The 19,545-nt window shown below is 38.4% G+C and overlaps 1 protein-coding gene across 1 annotated transcript in view; it reads left to right on the top strand.

Annotated features, from left to right (window-relative positions):
* The window catches only part of LOC306869953 (ADP-ribosylation factor-like protein 15), a 127,127-nt gene that overhangs the window by 20,715 nt on the left and 86,867 nt on the right, over nt 1–19,545 (top strand). The gene's annotated exons all lie outside the window — the stretch shown is intronic.

Genomic DNA, 19,545 nt, shown 5'->3' with positions numbered 1-19,545 from the left:
TAAAGACGAGCTTGAGTAACAGTTGATTTGATTTGACTTGATTTTTTCCTTGATATTTTGAAGTGGAGTTTCATTAACTCAAAACTTCACTGTTTTGTATATAGACCTAAAATACATCAACAATAGAACAAAACTGTAAACTTTTTGAATCAAATGAACTTGAAGGAAACTGTTAAGCTGACGCCCTCCTCACCCTGAGGTACTGTCACATATGAACAGATGACAGAGTTTGACTGGTTTGGCAACTGCTGAAGTTACTTACTGGAGCCTGTGTCTCTTGTTTCTCAGAAAATAATTTAAAGTTAGACCCTCAACACTTTAACAATTTAGTAATGATGTTTATGGTTCCCTTGAATCTTGTGAGTGTGAGATTCTCTGGTCTTGCTGGTCCTTTTCTGATTATTTGTCTTTAGGGGGTGTTGGGATTTATTTATTAATTTATAAAAAAAAAAAAAAAAATCTCATATAATATTCTCACCTAAATGATTCCTCACTCAGTGTATTTGTGATTTTTACAATTTATGTAATTTTGTGTTACTTCATAACACAACTTCGATACACAATATTATCATACAAATTTATTTAATTAACCATTTTATATATTTAGTTTCGTTGCCGGAAAATGAACCAACTCCAACGCAAGTCTAAAAGCATCCTAATGTTTTTAATATGACAGTGAATTTAACAAAGTTTAATAGAAACCATTGTAAATTACTTAATATAATGCTTACATTTTCTCAGTTATTCAAACAGCAGCTACAGAAAATGCGCAAAGAACATTTACATTATCAAAAAACAATCACTGACTTCAGTCTAGCTCGTTTATGCACTTTAAAAAAAACACTCCCATTACAATGTGTGAAGCTGTTTACATTGTATAATGAATAAATAACCTTAAAGTAATTTGAAAACCTTATGTGAGACATAATTTAACAAAGCGTGAGTGAATCACCGCACGCTCTCTCCTTCTCTCTCAAAATGCGCAAACTGCTTCAAATCAAATTGCGTCTGCACTATAAGCGAGCTGCACGCTGAACAGTTGACAGGAACTGTCACTTGCACAATCGAGGCAGGGTCGCGTCGTCACCATAGTTTAAATATTGCTTTTATTTAAAATTTTTGCTAGTGTTTAAACCATTCAACACTCACGCACACACACAGACACACACACACACACATAACGCCAGGTTCACATCCGTTTGCAGTGCGTATGCTGTGCGTATTTATTCCGCACTCATCATCATAACGGATTAGAGCATTCACACTGCACACGGCTGCTGTCCGGCGGTGCGTTCCTGGAGCGGGTGCGTCTGCAGCAGTGCAGAGATCGTTTCCACTGCACGCGCTGAATTAAAGTAACAGCACATTGTTTGCAGTAAATATTAACATGGATTGACACGAAAATGTAGTAATAACACCATAAATGCATATGATTAAAGTCTACTGTGTTTCACAGTCAAGACATTTAGCTTTTTGTCTAGGTTTAAAGGGAAAGGGCACTTTTAGATAAACAAGGCAAATAATAAATGGTACTTGTGGAGGTAGAAAAACAAAGTTCTTTATGAACCGCAGGATTGCTTGTTATAAAGATTTAAATGCAAACACGATACTATCGTCTATCGGCACAACCCTAACACGCAGTGCAGGAAAACTTGATTTCAAACTTTAAATTTAATTTATTTTAACTAAGTAAACAGTAGGGGTGCTCCGATTGTCGGCCGATAATTGCTTTGAGATGTTTGATCGGCGGTCTCTAAAAAGGCCAATCTCAAAAAAACGGTCTCTAGCTGATGACGCTTGTGCCGTGAGAGGTTTTGCATGACATGCAGCAGCACTGTCTCAGTCTCTGTCCGGCGCGGGTAAAATAATGATAATGCTGAAGGTGAGGTACAGCTCATATTTATTCATTAAATAACAAATAAAGTAATTTGAAACTTTCTGTGAGACATAATTTCATAAACAGCCTGTGTGAATCACCGCGCGTGCTTTCCCTCTCAAAATGCGGAAATGGCTTCAAATCACATCGCGGCTGCATCCGAAAACTTAGGCAGGTGACTTACTGCCTTATGAGGCAATGACTCTGCAGGCAGTGTTTTTGCACGGAGGCACCTCATGAAACTGATTTCGGACAGGCTTCTTAGGCAGCATAACGGTTTAAAGATCTACAACAAAATAGAACGAGTTTTGGTGATAACTAAAGAATATCTAATTACTATAATACTAATTTCTCTCTAGAAATAACATCAAAAGTGCAAAAAGTAAATTTTTAACTTCAAAAAGAAATATACATTTACACACAAACTAACCACCAAACACAACTTTCAGACGCCATCTTTCATTTTTAGCTCTTCTGTCACGGAATGGAACGCACAGGATTGTGGGATATCAAAGGCAGCGAAGGATACATCTATGCTGCCTTCAAAAATTGATCAGATGAAGGTATCCCATGAGACAGGAAGTGAAGCTAACTTTGCATTCGGACGTGCCTTGATGCCTTCCTACCTTGGAATGTGCCCCCCCCCCCCAAAAAAAAACCCTAGAAAGTGGTAGAATTTGTAAATTTGTATTTTTTTTTAAAGCTGTATGAACCTTTATTCTTTTCTATTTATGTACTTTTTTAAAAGATATCAAGCCATTTTAAACAGATTCAGATGGATAATATAAACCCACTTTAGTGGAAGCAAAAAGAATAGGTGACGGTCATTGAATCTGTATGTTAAATATCTCAGGAGTACAGTGTTTGGGCTGTTTTTTTTTTTTGTGGGACGGCAATGAAGGGTGAAGGGATCTAGCCGTAACCTGCTAGCGCATGAAGGGGTTATGGCCATTTGCATAATTAACTGTTGATGCAAACTCCTCTTAATGAAGGCCTATTCAAGTCGCCGACCCCTGCACAAAGAAGTCCATGGGAATGAGCATGCTCTTGTGTCGCAGAGGTTAAAATATTAGACCTGAAACTGTTAGGGGCTTTTGATTTGCTTTTTAAACTTTTGTAAAAGTTTTAAAAGAAGTGGATGAGCCATCGGAGGTTGCGGTTTTACAGGAAGGCTGCAGACCAACCTTTGGCCAGATGTGAGTTTGGCGCTCTTCACTGCAATAACAACCTTTTGTTTGCACTAGATTTACACTGAAATCAAATCCCTTTTTCTTCTGAAGCTAATTTGAAGATGGATATGGGTTTTGCGTTTTAATATTAGATTAAGGTTTGAGATGGCATCAGCTTCACAGACTGCGTTTTCGAGAGAATGTGTTCCTAGAGACTAGAATATTTTCTTTCTTATTTTTCATTCAAATTCTGGGTCATCTGAGGAGAGACTGAGAAGGATTTGGCTTGTTGAACAATAGCATGACTTCAAATAGGCCATCCCTGAACAACACTGAACATTACACAATACAGAAACTTTTTCTTCTCAGAGTACACAAGAGTTTATTTAACACTGTTGGTCTTTTATGGAGCCATTTAATGGTATGCTGGTGAAATGAGTAACTGAAAAGGCTAGGCATTTGTATGTTTATAATCACAATAGTAATAATATCAATGCTAAATACCACTGCTAATACATCTATTTTGTTGTAATTATTTTGGAAATGGTGTGATCTGATAATTACGCAGTCAGAAAAAATAGGCAAAAATTGTGCTTTTAGGGGTACAGTATTGACCCTTTGGCAGTATCCTCAAAGGTACACTTGCTGAACATCTTGGGATTGACCTGAGGGTGAGTAAATTATCACAGAATTAAAGTTTTTGGATGAACTATTCCTTTAATCTCTGTCCTAAATGGGTAAATATATTCATGAACTGCCTTTTTTATTGTTTTGTATTGTTCTCTGAGGTCCACTTAGAATGTTATCAAGATTGTCAAAAAAAGCAAAAAACATTTTTTTTTAGGTAATGGGCTATTTTCTGTCCTGTTTTGTAACCCTCTGTTTGAATAGGCGTGGTGGATTGAATACTTGAAAGTAAATGCCCACTGCTATAATTGGCTAACAGTTGTGTATGTTTAACAGCCTATGTCCTTCATTTATTGATGCTGCTGTGATTTTATTTGAAACGCATAAATACTCAGTACATGTCAAACAATCTGTTATAACAGACAAAGCAGTAATGACTACATAGGGTAAACAGTACCTATTAAGCTCACGTACCCATTAAGCACACTTTCAATTTTGAGCTTAGATTATAAAAAGAAAAAATTATTTATTATCCTACTTAATACCTTAACCAATTGATGTGTTTGTTACTACATACCTCCTGTAATTTGAAGTCAATCAGATCATTGCACACCGAGATATGGGTCTCCATGTGTTCACACTGTCTGTCGGCCATTTTGAAAGCGGTCTAAAAACTTTCAACAAAAGAATAGCCCTTTAAATGTGCATTTTTTAGATGTTTAAGCCTTTATTTGGGGTAAGTTTAACTACTTATTGTAAATTAAGAGATTAGTGTTCAGACTTTTGCATATTACAACCTGGAACTTGGATGTGGGAAATAATTACATTATATCCAAAAGATAGTTTTAGCAACATAGCACAGATGCTACAGAACACAGTTAGCTGACTAGCTGTATAAGATTGTGTGCTACGCTAAAATATTACTTCACAGGCATTACTGGCTTGCACTTTTACATCCATAATATTATAAATTGACAGTTATTGCTGGTCTGTGGTTTTACAGTGCTGTAATTTATAAAGATTTCATATTTTAAGGTGAGCTTAAAGGGTACACTACTGTGAAAAATCACACAGCTTCAGTGTGACATCAATAAGATAAAGTATAATTTCATAGATATTGTTAATAATAGTTGTTCATATTAAAATATGAATTAACTTAATACATGAACTAGATTATTTATTTAGTAAAATTGTCATTTTAATAAATATGACATGAATTGTTGCTGCTCCATTTAAGCTCAGTGTGCTCTCTTTAAGCTCGTCCATATTAACCATCTATGTAAATACTTCATAAACAGACTTTAAATATTAACATATGGTTATCACTTTAAGTTAATCTTTATAAAATGTCTAATAACTTATTTTAACAGCTTTAGGATGACAAAATCGAGGCATAACTATAGTTTATGCCCAAAGATGAAAGAGGCATGTCATCTATCAGAAACCGGTCGTATCTGTCCAGGAAAAAGCAACTAAAAGCTGGAACACACTACACGATGTGAACAAATTTTTAAAACACCAGGCATCATACACTTAACGACTTTGTAAAAGGAAAACTGGCCATCATGCACTAAACGACTGAGGATCACACACTAGCAGACTTTAAATTCCTTCCGATCACAACAAACTCACACAGAAATGTGTGCATTGTTTCTGTGTTCATCCCATGAATGAAATGGGTTTATTGGTGTTTTATTAGATTTTTGAATGTTACTAAGCTGAACGTGGACTAATCTAGATGCTGCAATGTGCTTCGATGACACTTCACTATGAATATAAAAAATATAAAACCTCAACTAAAACATTTTTCAATTATTCTTTAAAAATGTTTTTTTTAAATAAACAAGATTTTTTAATAAAACCTGATGTGAGCTTAATGGGAACAGGGGTGTGCTTAAAGGGTACACAAATGTACCCATTAAGCACAGCCAGACTTGCATTTAATGTATATCTTAATCAAAATTCTTTTGTCATTTAAAATAAATATTTTTATGTGAGAGATTAATATTTTATTTTAACAACTTTTTGTACCGAAACCAATATCTTGTGTACTAAAAATATCTTAATGTAGATTTTGGTGAGCTTAATATCTTTGGATTAAAGCGTCTGCTAAATGACTAAATAAATAAATTAAATAAACAATAGGTACGTTTACCCTAACAAAAACAATTACTCACGCTTGTGTGGTGTGACATTAATGTCTGAATCATTATAGTCTGCACAGCATCGTCTTTTAGTTTCTTTCTGAAAATCCGATGTCGAATTGTTCCTTGTTTGTAAATGAATCCGCTGTATAATGTTGTGAACAAAGGAACAAGTTCTTACTGACGCGGTCTGGAAATTCATTAAAAATAAAGTTCATCCGCTTTTTCCAAACATTGGAATCAGAAGGAACGCAATGAAAAGACTGTTTTTCCACAGCTTGGCACTGCACAGCATCTTATTGTCTTTGGAGCCATCTTTATCATTTTGTTTGTGCGTAGGTTTGTGTTTGTCTCTCTCGTTATTTACACTACATGCACGAATCGGTGGGCAGGGCTCGGCATGCAAGTGCAGCTCCCATCTCTTTGAATGGGGAAACATCAAATTCTCCCAAACTGTTCACTAAGCTTACGATAAAATTTCATATTTGAAATCACCAAAGAAATCTGACAACAACTGTACCATAAATGTTATTTCTTTTGCTCAAATAGCATTATAAAAAGCTTATTTTTCAGGCTAGATCAGCCAGTGCACATGCACAGTCCTAGGCGCACGTCTCAGAACGCTGTTTCTATTGCAACCGGGACTTCTAACGGCAGCTGCAGTGACGTGCTGACTTTACCAATTAGCAATTGGCTCTTTCATTCAGAAGGCGAGGCTTCCTGTGATTTGAGTGGCCATATTGAGCGTTGCATTTTTCCCCATTCAAAACTATACAAGTGACATGTCTTGGGTATTCATAGACTATATATAGATGCTCTATTCGACCGCTCCAGGCACGTAGATGCTGCCGCCATCTTGGAGCGGTATTTTTGACGTCATTAATCATACTGTAGATTGTATATCATACATGATTGTGGCATCTTTCGAATATTCAGTGATTACTATGGTGAATGACGTCAAGTTGACCGCTACAATATGGCGGATTGTTTACCTATGTCGGACCATAGAAACAGTCGCTAATGAGGCATCTATGTACATATATCTATTAGGGTTGGGCCGATCAACGATGCCAATGTCCATTGCCGATGGCTGACAGACATCACGATGTTGAGCAGACATCATGACCCCCCCCCCCCCCCCCCCCCCCCCCCTCCACAGTCCACCACTAAATAAATAAATAAATGGCCTACAAAATGGGAGGATAAAAAAATATATATTTTAATACTTTCTCTTGCAATCGTTGGGTAATTACACTGTATATAGATTGCGGGCATCAGGGAGCCGCTACTAATATGCAGGACATTGAAATGTGCGCTCTCATTTCACTTTCAAGATTCGTGATCACACGGAGTGGCAATACTTACCAAACATTTTACAAGATTAGATATTTGTCAGTGGTGCTCAGTATCTGCAAATCATTCACCATTTTCCTAGCAGTCATCTCTCCTTACTCTGTGTATGTGGTAAGTGTGGTAAGTAACTTTCATGTGCTGTAATGGGCAACCGCTAGCTAGCGGATAATGTCCCTTTAGTGGCTCTGTAGTACGCGTTGTTTTCCGTGCCTTTCTGCATATGGATTCACGCTTCGGGCACACCCCTAACCCCGCCCCCCGATGTCATGGTCCATCACAATGTTTCACTGTAGACATCGACCGATACCAATTTGGTAGACATCGCCCAACCTTAATATCTATGTTGGGTATTCTATAGTCTTTGTGTTTAACCACAAAATTACGTCATAAAGTGGCACATTCCACAACCTGTTGTTTTGGCAGACTGGCTTCAATATAAGCTGATTTTAGACTAACGAGAATGTTTTGAGTTCTGAAACTTAAAGCACGTTTTTGTAGTACAATGATCTCTCAGATGTCAAAAGATAAAGGAAATTTTGAATTCTCAGTTCATGACCCCTTTAAATTAGAACAGTTTAAATTTTAAATCAAATTAAAAGTTCTGTATTAAATGTTTTACCCAAATATGAAAATTATGTCATCCACCCATATGTTATGCAAACAGCCATTCCCTTTGAAGGGTCCAAGCACATTACTGATGTTAGGCCCTATGTGATCACACTTAGACCCCAACCAGGACCTTTTTTGACAATGCAAAAGGAAATGATATGCTTGTATTCTGACAAAGTTAAACCAAAATAAGGTAAGAGGATGATTCTACTCTTCATTTATCAGTTTGATTCCTCAAGCCCACTTGGATTTGCAGTATGAATGTAAATTTAGGTTTGTCAATGCGTAGAGAGACAAAGAGTGTCCCGTTTAGTGACAGACTGAACACAGTTACTGCACTGTAAATGCAGCTCTTTTTACTTTTACTATTACTTGTTTGCTTATAGTCAGGATTGGCTTTGTTTTTGTCATAACTAAGCATGTTATATGCTTAATGCTCTTACACTTGTTGTTTGTATACATTACATCATTGACAATTACAGTGGCCCATGAGCTAAAACTGGCACAAGGGATGGTCTCTATGAAGAAATTAAAGCAACCATATCCTGCCAGACAGATTTTAAATTGTAAAGGGTCTTGGGGCATTCTGTCATGTCAACCTAATTCTCCAATTCCACACAATGTATAAAAACAGATTTATTGTTGAGGGAGTCCCCATCGTTTTGTCTTTGGGGCTTAGAGGTGCTTATTAGGGAGGAGTTTGCTGATTTGATGCAAATGCATTTATGGAGGAATTTTCCCACACTCGCGAGAGCCCATTGATTTGTTTCTATTAAAAATTGAGCACATCTCAGATAAATAGATGCTTTTTGAAAATGTCTGATTACTGATGTTAGAAGGGGCAAGTACCCTCCTCCACAGCTCTGTTTTAGGGGTACCCCCAACCGCCTTTGGCCCTCACACATTTGTTGCAGCACATTCAAAAGGGGGCCCTCTGGCTTTGATCCTCTAGATCAGTGAGGAAAATGTCTTTTTGCTTACATTGTGTGGTGGAAACCAAAGTTTTCGCCGCCTTATGCAAATACAACCAAGCTAATCACCCTTCCCAATTACAAAATGCATATACCCAAATGCCCCCTCTGCTCCCATTGCTCTTGTTGGGAAGGTCCCAACTGTGCATGAATGTGGCCTTGGGTTGTATAGAACATGAAAACATTGATCTGAACCACCTATTTCCCCTTAATATAGATTTCTGCTGTACTTTATAAAATGTTTTTTTTCTTTGATAAACTTCAAATAGATGTGTTTACGATGGCTAGAGGGAGAGTGAAACCTGCGTGCTGAACACTGGCGGGCAGTACACCAAGCCATAAATCCCTAGTATTTTAACATGTGTATGTATCTGTTCAAATGGAAGGAGACGAGAAAGAGGAATCAACTCCGTATTCGCACACTGTCTGAAACGCATCTATGTGCGTGCTTTGGGTGTGTGTGGCTGCTGTGCACACCGAAAACAGCCCATGAGTAATAGGGCTGTGTATTGGCAAGAATCTGACGATACGTATCACGATACAGGGGTTGCGATACGATATATTGCAATACATTGCGATACTGTAAGCAAGGCAATATATTGGGATATTTCTTATTTTAGGAATAGGATATATATAGGAAAGCTGTCATTAAGAACACACCACCTAAAAAAATTGTTTAACCAGAACACACTGGGATCTGCATTTGCAATAATTAGTCCCTATAACATTCAACATTATTGAACCACTTTTTGTGCAGTACGAGTAAAGGGGGAAATATTCAAGTGCTTGCATGATTCTTTAGTTAAATGTATGTATAAAATGTATTTTATTAGAAGAAAAATATATATTTATAGACTCTACTTTAAAGGTTCACAGTTTAAGTTTACAATTGTGACATGCAATGTCATAACATTTGATCTGAACAAAAAATTACATCTTAATATCAATGAAAAATAAAGGCTTGCAGGATTCCTAAGGAAAACAAAACAATTGTAAAACAATACAATAAATACAATGTTAAACATTTTGAGAACTTTTCAACTTGAATTTCGCAGGTTTTTCAGTTTGTGTTTATGTTCAGCGTGGAATCGCAGAGACCGCGACGCGAGCACCGCCCCAACTGCACAAAACGCCCCCGAATTATGAGAGAAAGCTGCAGCTGAAAGCCCCGTGCAAAGGCTCTTCAACACGTGACGCGGCAAGCGGCAGAACCGAGGTTGTATGATTTTTCTTTTTTTTTAATATCGGTATTCTTTTTTGGAGAATCGATACAGTATCGCCAAACAAAATATCGCGATACTCACGTGTATTGATATTTTCTTACACCCCTAATGAGTAGCGATTTGAGTTTTCGCTTTTTCTTGCGCTGGAATGGTTAAAAATCGCTTGAATGTGTAAATTGGCGAATTAATACGTGATTCACGTGTGCCGAACGTATCATGGATCAACTGCGACTGTTTAACCCTAATATATCTATATGTGACAGCTCAGAACAATCATTCATTCATTGATTTATTAAACATTTAATTTAAACGTGAAATTGTCAAATTGCTACTGCATAGCAATCACATATACAACAAATGAATATACAGAATAAATTGAACAATTATTAACGCACAATAAATAACAGTGTCATATCAATACACATTTTTCCCAGAACATTCTTGCGACCCAGAAGCAACTCTTCCACGGTCGTGACCCGGTTGGGGACCTCTGATCTAGATTACAACAGGGATGGTTCACTTAAATGAAAATTCTGTCATTCACTCCCCCTCATGTTGTTTCAAACCTGTATGAATTTCTTCTGTGCAACCTTTTTTTAGGATACATTTTTAAGAATGTACAGGTCGTTTTTGTTGTGATTTTATTAATTTCCAGTGAATAGAACGTTAAGCTTCAGAAAGTACCCAAAAGGACTATAAACCATGCAGTTCCATCATTTAAATGGACTATGTATGATTTTAGTGATTGAACATTGGCTAATGAATAACGACGTCAATATAATTAATGATTTGAAAAATGGGTGGAGGAATTGAATTGCTTTACACACTGAAGAAGGCTTTGAGCCGAAATGTTTGTGTCTTTTCCTATGTTGCTCTGCGTGTCTGTTTTTCTTCAAAACCAACTTCCCTAATGTTGATTTGATTGCTTGTGTTACATGAGAAAATAAATAATTTTGCCTACCTGATCATGTTGTAGAACAATGCGGCTTCGGTTCATGTCGCGACTTGCGGTCTTTGTCAAACGGTTCTGGTCTGGTACAGAATTAAATTAGTGCTGCTGTTGGAAAACGGGTCGGGTGTTCTGTTAAGTACTGCTGGTGCACGCTTACCAAACATCAAATGTTGATTCAGCGGTATAGTTACACTCTCGAGACACTGCACTTATTTGCAATCACAAAAGTACATTATTTGCGCGTGCTTTAAAGCCTTGCCGGTTAAACATTTAATCCGTGTGCTGTTCTGACATATGCTTAGTCAGAGCGCGTACACCTGACCTGAAGCGTGTGTACACTAAAAGGCCGGTCAAACAGCACCTGATTACTTGGATCTTATTTAGCAACTGATCGTGCTAATACTGTCAAAAACACAAGGTTTACATATAAACACAGTTATGTTTAAAGTGAAAGTAAACAGTTGAGAGAGAAACGTGCAGCTCTTAAAGGTATAGTACTATGCTGCCGATTGTCATTAAAGGGATAGTTCACCCCAAATTTTTTATTCAGTTCTTATTTACTCGCTGTCATGTTGTACCAAATTAATTTATTTCTTGTGCTGAACACAAAAGAATATATTTTGAAGAATGTGGGTAACTAAACAGTTGCTGGTCCCCACTGAATTTGATAGTAGGGAAAAAAAATATGGAAGTCACTGGGGACCAGCAACTGTTTGGTTTCCCACATTATTCAAAATAACTTATGTTCAACAGAAGAAACTCATTCAGGTTTAAAAAAACTTGAGTAAATGATGACAATTTTCATTTTTGGGTGAACTATTCATTTAATGTTAATAAAATAAAACACAAAGAAAAAAATATCTCACTGTTCTTGACTGAAGAACTTTAATACAGTTGCTAAAATTCAGCAGTATTAAAATAACTTTTCACATAATATTTTTGCACCAAATAGTATCGATAACAGTATCGATAAGTACCGGCATCGATAAGCAGTATCGGTATCGGTATCGATAAAATGTAACTGATACTCATCCTTAGTGATGAATGTAAAATAAAATGTAAAAAGACTGTTTTTCGAGAGTGCGGATCATGGTTTCATATACAATCATTTGAAGTTATATGATTAACTTTGTGCAATGATTACACCCCAATTTTTGTTGTTATTCACTGATAATCCTCCCCTACATTGAACTGTTAACCCTTGTGACCAATGACACTGAAGTTGAGCCTCAATAATTAGATAAGTTTGATTCATGAACTAAGGATTCGCACTTATTTTATAAAATAGAGATTCAGATTCATTGAAAAGACTCAAAATCTTGATTTTCAATGCACCAATGTTTTTTTTAGTTTTTAGTAAATTTACTTATTTTTTCCTCTTCATAATGGAGAAGTCATATGGACCACTTTTTTATACACAAGTCTCTTTTAAACCAAGCAACTTTCCCAGCTTTCTTTCACACGACATTCCCAGTCACGTGGATTGCTGTTGAAATTACTGGATTTTACCCAGTCACTCGCTGAACACTGGTAAATGGGACCGCACCTTTACACAGAAGAAAGTCATACAGGTTTGGAATCACAATCAATGGTGATTATGATTCTAGTATAATTCTTAAGTGATCTAGCTATGAAATACAGCCTCTTTAAAATGAGCCATACATGTGTATTAGAAAATGAGCTGGGGAATGTAGGCTACCCATCACAATTGCAAGGGCCCACTTTGATCAGTGTGTGAACTCTGCCGCTTGCCGCTTATTGCTATATCCAGATGGTCCTAGTGGGGGAACAAAACGTTCCCCTTGCCATAGGATCTCTCAGTAGGCCGTCTAGACCAGCCTGAGCCCAGACAGATACAGCCTCCCATCAAATTAGCGTTTGTCAGATTTATGGTAATGGTCCGCAACAGCCTTCCCGTCGGTGACATCAAGATTTACAGCTGCGCACCCCCCAAGCCCCCCCATTCCTTTCTCGGGGCTTGTCACCTCCCCACACATTGGCCTTATGCAGACATAGGGGGCTACAACCCAAAGAAATGGCCCAGTAAAAGAGCTTTCTGGTGAAGCCGAGCCACCCAAGGTAGGTCAGAACAATGGCTGCACAGGGTTTGATAATCCCCTGTGATGAGGCTAAAGTGTTTGTGGTGCATGTGGAGCGCAGCTGGGGGGGGCCTGTCGTGGGCCGTGACAGTAGAGACTAGCGCTCCATTGTCTGAGGGTTTCTCCTGTTTTGGATATAGGGTTGAGGGCTTGAAGGGGAACTGAAGACGCCCATGTATGTAGGTTACTGGGGTTCTTTCATGTGGCCAACCACAAGTAACCTGATATCAGCAAGAGGATCACCCACTGGGAAATATTTTGCCTGTCCTCAGTCCAAATGTTTTCCACGGCTGTTTTTAACCTCTGTTGGAAGGCTTGTGTTAGGAACGGGTTTGACATTACTGATGGGATGTTTATTAGAGAAATAATTCTCAGTCATCCAGGTCCATATTCTTATAAATCCAGCTGGTTGGGGTGATTATGTAACACAAATTTACTGTATGTTTAGGAACATTGTTTTAGTACAAAAAATATGTAAGAAATGCACTTTCAGATTTCATATGGAAGGAATGTTTTTACATATGTGTGTGTGTGTTGATCTGGACACTGTGAACTCAGTTACGCAGTTTCTTGAAGCATGGTTTCAATGTGTACAGTTTACCAATACGAAAACATTGAGAAAGCATCGCCACATCCTTAACCCTTCATGTCGGCAAGATGTGCAATTCATAACATTAATGACATAAAATATGGTCAGTTTGTGATGGGTAACAGCAGGGCTTGTCAGGGACAAGTACATACAGTGTTAGCTAGGGGGAGTTGTAGCCCTGTATAGTGAACATCAGAAAAGTGGCTCTTGAAGTGTGGAGGATCTTCACTGGCACAGGTTGCAGGTACAAAAATACACATTGTCAGGCTAACATGTTTCAAATTAGTACTGAAGACCATGTCAACAAAAATGTGCAAAAAAAGTATAACTTTTTGGGGGTAGCGGCTTGTTTCTGGAGCTTTACCCTTAAAGGGACAACTTTGTACCATGTCTACCCATAAAAGGTTCATATGTATGTACTCCTGAGTACTACTACTATGCATCTTGTATGGATAAATGAGGTATTAAGTTGTCCCAGTACAGGCTAGTGTACCCCTAAAGATACCAGCTAACCAATTTTGCGCATTCTTATTTTGGAAGTTCGGGAATATGTGTGCAAAGATTTGAGGGGAAAAAAGTGTTAAATTCAAATGCTTCATTAGGGTTTTTCAATGTAGCGCATCTTTCAGGAAGTATGAAAGTTAACTGTTTTCATACTTTGGATACACCACATTCTGTAATATGGGAAACGTTTTGTCTGTTTTTATTTTAAGTAGCGCAGTGAAATTGAAACTCATTGAGCTTCAAAAGTAGTTTCTTTCCAAATTTACCCAACACACACTGCAGTAACCAGCCTGTGGTTGGTATGGCGACAGCAAGGTATGGTGTGGACACAACAGTCTCGCTGGCATTTATTTTTCGTCTCCCTTCATATGTGGTGCGCCAATATACTGGCACAAACTCCCGCTCCATCAAGGTCTGTATAACCTCTCCCCCCGGCCCTATGCTCGCCAACCCTCCGTAAGCCACAAACATCAACATGAAGAGAAAAAAAGATGAATGAAGGTAACCCCCCCCCCCCCCCCCCCCCCAATCACCCCAGACTGCCATGGACTCTCACTATGAGCTGGAGTGTAGTCAGAGCCGTGTTATGACTGGTGTGTGTTACATTGCAGCTCCATCTGGACATCCATATAAAGCACTGTCAATTCAAAGGTCACCTCTGAGCCCTGCAGACAAGTGTTGCTAGTGGGTGTCTAGGCAGGGAAGGGTCGCCGGCTGGGATGATAGTGAGGTCTGTTTGGGAATGTCAGGCTCAGACTGGTCTGCCTGGGTCTGTGTCTGCGTCTGGTGTCGCTCCCGACCGCCCCTCCCCCACTCGCAAGCTCATTGGCCCTTACCGTAGTCTGTTTTGGACACAAAAAAACAAACCTCACTGACCCCAAAACGCCCTGGAAAGGCATCAGTGCTTTAATTACTGCAGTAAAAGCTACTGATGTTGGCATAACTGTAGATTATGTGAATGTTTCAAAAATATTTCTGCACTATTTGAAGCCTGGGAGACCCCATGTAATGACTTCTTTACATTCTTTCAGATTCATACTTTTTAATGATCTTATGAGAATTGATTATAAACCAAATTTTAACCTGGTAATTCCTTCGTAAAATTTTACATTTAATTGTTTTTGTGGTCAAAATATGAATCAGGAATAAATGCAATAGGCTAAATGTTACTTGCTAAGATTTTCTTTTTGGTTTACATATTGTGGCAGTACATCCTGCCAGTTGTTTAGTCAAAAACATGTCAAAATGTGAAGGGAATAATAAGCAAATTGTATATGAACATACAAAATGAAACGAAAAACAATCAGCTTTGAGCTATAAAATCACAATTACAAGATAGCGGTAAAAACAAGAAATAAAATCCGTAAACGCCATTCTCCAGACATCATGAGGGTTGTGCTGTTGGTATTGTTTGTTAGTTGCCAAGTTGGTACACATCATGCTATATTGCATTTAGCACATTTTGCATAATAAGGCTGCTTTTAGATGGTGAAATATGATGTCCTGAAGTGAATGTGGACCTGCGCTAATTTTACTGCAATATTTTCCACTCTGCAGTGCTATTTTTGTCAGATGTTGTTCATTATGGACTTGTTTCAGCATGACATGGAGCTGTTTGGTGCTTTGCTGTGATTGATTACAGCGAGGCATTTGTTTTTATATTTGTTGGTCATTGCTGCCACAATTTTGGCTAATAATTTTCCAATGTGCTGTTAGATCTAGTGTAGGTTACTTCCACACCCTAAATTAATAGCCAGATGGAATATGCTGATCAGGCAAAGAGGGGCTTACTTCAGCGTGCCATCTATTGAATGCGGAAAATGATCTATGTCTTCACTTCCAGAGACACACCCTCCTGATCAGTGAAAGATGAACCTGATGCATGTGGCTTTGGAAAGGAGATTCATGTTGGCTCAGGTTTGGGCTGAATTCAGTACCTCAGCCCAAATGACATTCTCCATTCACCGCAGAATATGTGAGGCATTACTGCGGGTACTACTAGTTACTGACATCCTCACCATTAACAAACAAGTCAGATGGATTTAATTCAGTGCAGAACTCCCAATGATAGGAAATGTGAACCTTGTGCGGTCTACATTTGTGCTGTAGTCGATAGCTTTATGAAGCAGATAAATATTTCATGTATACTGATACTGCTAAAAGCCTGATGTTGAAATTCAATATTCTGTTTTGTCTAAATAAAAATGTTAATTGCTACAAGGGAATTAGAATATTATAATGTACAGTCTTAAAAAATAACAATATGAGGCTAAGTAAATAACAGAACTTTTTTTTTTTGGAGTTGCAGGAATGCAGAAATCCTTTGAGCGATGCACAGAGGTGCAGGTGGGGCAAACAGGATGGCATCATTGCCTGATGCTTCAGTGGCAGACGTCTGCTCCGTCTCCACACTCTCAGAGGGCAAACGAGTGAAATGTGAGCCCTGTCTGTCTGTGTGGTGTTTCCCTTGCTCTCACCCCCTCATTTATTGGCTCTAAAAATACAAAGCTGTCATTTAAAATAGAGCAGACAAGTGAGCAACGGCTGGCCATCGCATGTCCGGGGGCACAGACGGACCCTCCATCCCCCCCAACCAACAGTATCTCTATACAGTATGTGTCTGTAAGAATGAAGCATTTGGCCAATAACCCCGCAGAGCGATCTCTGTTGTCACTGCTGTTCACTCTGCTCCCGAGCGGCAGAGTACAGAGCATGTTACTTTTCTCATGATGGAAGTCAGACGACTGTTCTTCTTTATTGCAGGGAGCAGACAGGGTCCCCTTCACTCAGCCGAGGGGTCTATTCAGGAGAAGTTGGCAGGCGGGGAGTTGTTTTTGCAGTGGCGTATTGTTCGGTGCTTCCATAAGGGCTGAAGATTCAATATTGTGGCAATGCTGAGTGGATTTGGCCCAGCTGTGTTCTCCTGTCTGCCGTGCTGGATTCTAGTGCCGTCGTATCTTTGTTTTGGTGCCAGGGCCTGGATCTCAGCCAGACCTTTCAATTACATCAGCCGTTTGATGTCTTGACATCTTTTTTTTAAATAGAAAGCTGGGTGGGATAAGGTTGCCTGAGAGTTTTTTTCTGCGTAGCTTTTAGCGAAACATTTCATCTGAAAATGTGCCGCTGCCGTGTCACAGCTGTTGTCAGTCTGGAATATTTATACCTTCAAACATCTTCATTTACATAAAAAGCAGTTCATCAGCTTTTACAACTGCCCCAACATCGATGAGGTAATGTCTCGAGGCTCTCGAACAATTAAAACGCATCCAATATGACGCGAGCCAAAAGAATCAATCAAGAGTTAGCATTTCTTGACATATAGAAACCCTTTTTGGCAGCAGTGTCTCAATGTTTCAACCTGCCACATTGGCACGAGAAAAATCCTGACCAAACAGTTGTTTGAAATGTGACTTCTCGGACACCTGGGAAATCCTTTTTGCTCTCCTACAGCAACATGGGGTGCTGAAGTGTGTGGCCCTGTGCTCCTGTGGGAGCCCTGATGGGCCGTGGGGTCAAAGCTCCAGGATGTGCCTTCAGCAACTGATGTAAATTTATCATTGTATCTGAGCACTGTAAGTGAAGGTGGGGTGAATAGGGTAAATTCATCAGCCTCTTACAGAACCAGATGTCCAGGTTGCTGTGTGACAAAGCAGAGGCATGTGCGGCCAAGCAGCTACGTAGGACGGCCTCTGTGGCTGTTCCTGTGAAGGGCCTGTGAAAGCCATTTAGGCTTTTAGTGATGGAAGAACACCAGAGCGAATGACACATTGTTTACCTACAAGCCTTTGCCGTCCCTTTTAGGATTCAGGAAGAATTACATAATACATGAGTGAGCTGTAATGTTAGAAGATGGGGCTCTGTGGCAGAATATAGATGTTTTGACCAACTCATAAAGCAAAATTATATTTTTTCAGATATTATTAAATATATATGGGACAGTATACATTTATACTGTCTTAAAGATTGGACATGTATTTTAGTGTCATTTGAATTACAATATGTACAATAAGTGCAGTATTTTGCGATTTATGTGTTTAAAGGAAATATATTTCAACAAATTGAACAAATATATTTACTTAATCCACACTGTTTGCAAAATATATTTAGCATGTAAAATATATTTGGCCGGATATAATTTTGCCTAATGGGAATGCATAAAATGTATATTCACATTCCAAGTGAACATTCTTCTGACGTAATATTTGTCTATTTAGAAAGAAACTGCTCTTTATATAGAGAATACAGTGAGTCTGTTTCTATGTGGAATGAAATAATCTAGAGGTGAAGGGCAGAATCAAGCCCTGCCTGCCCTAGACTAGTTCTGTCCTGCTAATAAAAGATATCTCTTTTTAGTTCTGTATACTGATCTCTCCACACCGGCTTTAACCATCCCATTCATGGTTCACACTGCATTTGCCTCCTAATGTCTCCCAGCAGGCCTCCAGTCAAAGACAGTGATTCATAAAGTGACAGGTCTGTCTGCTGCCATGAGGACACAAGCTCTCAGAATCCTGCCTCTCTCTCTTTTCCACACCCTCCCCCCTAAACAGACACAGACTGCGTTAGACTGTCTGGTAACAGTCTATTTTACATGTTAGGGCAAGCAAATTCTACAATAAAGCCTTCCCTGATATCAAGCAATAGGAAAGGACGTCTCAGCCACATTAATGCAGGAGAGGCAGTAAATAAATCATCTTGTTTGTTTAGATGCACAAACTCAAACCAGTTATGCTTAATAACCTTCATACAACCTGGAAGGGCTTGTAAACACCATAAACATTATTCTTTTATCAGGTAAAGGTCATAAATAGTTTAAGCAAAACTCAATTGGCTGTCTGAGAGATTTGTCCATTACCCCAATTTTAGTGGCTTATTCAATGTGATCCCCAGATGATTTTGAATTTAAAATGTTTTTATTCAATTCTCGTATTTCATCTCAAGCATGTTTTTCACTGATACTGTTGTCTACTTGTTAAACAAGTACACTCACTTTTGAAAAAGCAGAATTGTTCATTGAGGTGGAAATGACTTCATAACTGGGACAGACATAATTTTGATTGTTGATGTTATTTTTACACAAAATATTGAATATTTTTCATATTTTTAATGTTGGTTTTCATATTAAAAGATTGAAAGTAAGGGTAAGCTACAAGAGTAAAACAATAAAATTTATACATAATTTTAAAAAGCAGCAAAAATAAGTTTCCAGCAACGTTTTAATGTGATCTTCATATAACAAAATGTTACAAATCAGTTTTAATAAAAACGCACTTTGGTAAAGTGGCCAAAGTTGAAGGAACACTCGTAAACGTGGTCACGGAGAAAGCAGCTGTGTGGTGAATTTCTTGTCCCATTTTGTCAATGAAGTCATTTCATCGTGAGTTCAGAAGTTCTCCTCCAGATGTGTTGCTTTCAAATCGTAGCATTAT

This window comes from Barbus barbus, assembly GCF_936440315.1.
Source record: "Barbus barbus genome assembly, chromosome: 5".
NCBI classification, from domain to species: domain Eukaryota; kingdom Metazoa; phylum Chordata; class Actinopteri; order Cypriniformes; family Cyprinidae; genus Barbus; species Barbus barbus.
The sequence above is the reverse complement of the archived record's forward strand: the minus strand, read 5'-3'. Positions and strand labels throughout refer to the sequence as shown.